At 41.0% G+C, this 3,433-nt stretch overlaps 1 pseudogene; it reads left to right on the top strand.

Annotated features, from left to right (window-relative positions):
• Positions 1-2,676: 2,676 nt before the first annotated feature.
• On the top strand, positions 2,677-2,890 carry LOC107524019 (SNRPN upstream reading frame protein pseudogene; annotated as a pseudogene).
• Positions 2,891-3,433: the final 543 nt, after the last annotated feature.

Genomic DNA, 3,433 nt, shown 5'->3' with positions numbered 1-3,433 from the left:
GGGGAGAACTTTTGACATTAGCAGCCTAGAGAAACCGGACTGTGCTAAACACTAGGTTGTAAATGTCTGACAAAGAAACAATTACCAATGAATCACCTGTTAGTAGCCAAGAAAATGAAGAAAGTTCATATAAACTATATCAGGTGGCTTGAAAATATAAGAATGTCACAATAGTTTCAGTATCTTAACTACATTCTTAGTTGATATTGAATTAAGGTTTTGCTTTATATTTTATTTTATTTTTTATTTATTTTATTCTATTTTATTTTATATTTTATTTTATATTTTATTTTATTTTTAAATTTATTTTATTTTATATTTTATATTTTATTTTATTATTTTATTTTATTTTTTATTTTATTTTATTACAAACATCACAAAAAACAAAGATTTGCCAGGTTAGAAACATGGTGGAAAGACAAGAAGTGAAGCTTAACCTGCTTATAGATATTGAGATGTAAAGAAATAAATATAAGTACTATCTCCCACTATCTGGCCCCTGCCAATTCCATTTCTGAACAAGAACAGTAAAAACAACCACAGCAAAAAAAAAAAAGAAAAGAAAAAAGATTTAGGGATGGCTTCTTAAAATATGCAGAAGGGCAACATTAACGTGCCAGAAACAGAAGGAAGTCCAAATAGAAACGCCACAACCTCAGAGGAGTTGAGAAGGTACAAAAGGCATCCCGCCTAGGGCACTGCTTGGAGCAGAGGGTCCACCTACAGTACAAACTATGGCAGATCAAGGGAGGTCCTTCACGAGCGTTCAGAACGACTGTTTTGTAAAAGACTAATCAGGGGTTTCTCTGGATCTGGATTATTGCTGTTTTTCAAGGGGGTCAGGGAATGAATTCAACGAGCAGGAGTGGGCCAGTCCCTAAATGGGACTCATCTGTGAAGGGCTATCCGCCATCTCACCTTGGTGGTGCCAGTCACATCAATGCAGAAACTCCCCCTGGTGAAATGTCCAGCCTTTTGCAAGCACACTGCTTTAACGACCACAGCCTAAATTTCCCACTGAGAGCAGGTCCCTGTCCTCAGAGACTTGGCGTCCAACATAGCAGCCTGAAGGAAGCAAACGCTGGCTGTCTTTCCAAGCGCCTGAACAGGGGCAGACAGATGGTTTGCAGCGGTCAGTTCTGTGGGTGTGTTGGGGGGGAGGGGAGCCTCTCAGGATGCAGTTCTCAAGGCAAATTGGTCTTCTTTCTTTGAGGTAAAGTGCTTATATGTTTAAGGTAAATGACCTCTTCCAGGAAGACCATTTTGCTCTCTGAAGAAGTAATTTAGTCCAAAAGGGTACCAATTCAGTATCATTAGGCCTTTCAGAAGCTACATTTTCTATTATAAGCAAATCCTGGAGAAGGTAATTTGCCTTAATTAGGCGATCACTTTGGATCCAGGAGGGAGGCTATTTCACTTATCTTACTCATAGTCATCAATTTTCTTTTGATTGCCCAGGTGTGTACGGAAATACGTTATGTATTATATACAAGCTTAATAAAATAAGACCCAGTCCCTTGTTTGAAGTAGCATGTGTTCAGGAAGTACCTTAGCACATGCCCCAGTTATCGTCCAGCGTGGATCAAGTCCTCAGGACGTACAGCCTGGCCCGTGGAAGGTATACAAGATATGGCCTTTCATTAAAAGTTTATAAAGTTTTTATTTTTCACAGGAAGGCGCCTGGGGTAGATGACAGAACAGAGCTGGCCTAACTTTCCTGGATGTGGTGAGGACTGACTTTTTAACAAGTATAAAAGTGCTTTAAATATTAAGCCTTATGGAACCACTAATTACATTTATTATTTAAAAGGCATAATGGGAAGAAACAAAGCCAAGAAAAATTTAGGGAAAATACCTAGAATTTGTGCCAAGTAAGCAGCTCTTCCGATGGCGAAAGAGTCGTTGAAAGTTACTGGTAGGAAATCTATTAGTGCCGCGACTTCAAATGGGAATACAGGAAACGCGCCGGACGAGAGCGAAAATCATTAGGGCGCCGCACTTTAAGCATTAGGCGGTGACCAGCTGGCCACCCTCTTGGCTCCTTGGTTCATAACCTGTCAATAAAGCTCACATTAATCAGCACTAACTGTGCTTTGCCTAGAGAACCATCAAAGCGGTCCTGTTCTTTTCACAGCCCTTCTTACTTAGGGTGTTTCACTGCCCTTCAGCCGCAAAGGAATGGGGCGCTACTTTGTTTGCATGTGACCCGGCCACTTGTCAAACACACTGTAGACTTCCATATATTGCAAATTTGGGACCGTAAGAATGGCGATGCTAGTCGGAACAAATTATTTCAAAGCAAAAGAGTATTACTTATACCTAACACGTTTCCTATCCCAAGAGACAGAATTGGCTTCAAATGTGAACCAACGACAACCAAACACCTCACTGCCCCCAACAAAATCACACCTAGCTGTGCTTTCGTTTGGCCTCATTTAGCTCATGCAGCATGTTATACGCATTTTAGAAAACTAGACAGAGAGAAAAATCCCTCTGCTGCCTGACTTGAAGCAATTTGTTTCACTCTATGGAGTTATGTATCTTGACAATTGTAATTTTGGCCTCCTGATCACACATGTTCACTGTTGCTGTGTTAACCTGATAAAGTCGCTAAGAAGAGCTGAGTGGCCACTGGAGATGCCTGAAGCCCTGGTATGAGGAGTGGCCGGCGGCCCGATGGAGCAGGCCGGCAACTGCTTGCTCCTGGGACAGGCTACACACCGCCAGGCACCAGAGGTGGAGGTCCAAGTGAAACGCAGGGTGGCCTCACTGGGCAGCCAAGACCGTCAGCTCCACCTGAGGCAATCTCAGCAGCAGCAGGGACCTGCGGCCGAGCTCCAGGGGGACGTGGGACAGGCGTTTTTTAGCTGAGACACCAAGAGGTGGTTAAAGCAGTATTGGAAGATCAAAGGACTTGATTCCAAGCAAAGACCAGCTGACAATGTATCGATGGATTTGAATCAGCTGACAATGTAATAAAGATATTCTTCATGAAAAAAAAAAGGTAACTAAGGATCTTCTAGTGTTCTCTTTAAGCATTCTTAGAGATGTATTTGCTGAACAAAGACATCTGTATTGTTTGGAAACAGGGAATTCTTTATTTCAGTACTCCTTTTATGGAAAAGTCCAGAGGCATACGACCCAGTGATCTTGACATAGAAAGATACTTTGTTAATCTATTTGCGTAGCTGATTCTTTGGCAGTTCTAACTAAATCTGGATTTAAAATACAATTGATTGTTGTTATTTGTGGTAGTTATATTTTCCATAGTTATGTTTTAGGAATGATAGTTATGTTTTATAAACCACTGCTCCTAGGGGAAATGCACGGTTAGGTTCCTGCTAGGCTCTGGTCACAATGTTTTCATCAACAGATCAATACATAACACTGTTTTATGTGTGTTTATGTTTAAACACACCTTATTTAATATATT

The sequence above is a fragment of the Miniopterus natalensis genome, chromosome X (genome assembly GCF_054644295.1).
Source record: "Miniopterus natalensis isolate mMinNat1 chromosome X, mMinNat1.hap1, whole genome shotgun sequence".
Taxonomy (NCBI): domain Eukaryota; kingdom Metazoa; phylum Chordata; class Mammalia; order Chiroptera; family Miniopteridae; genus Miniopterus; species Miniopterus natalensis.
The sequence above is the reverse complement of the archived record's forward strand: the minus strand, read 5'-3'. Positions and strand labels throughout refer to the sequence as shown.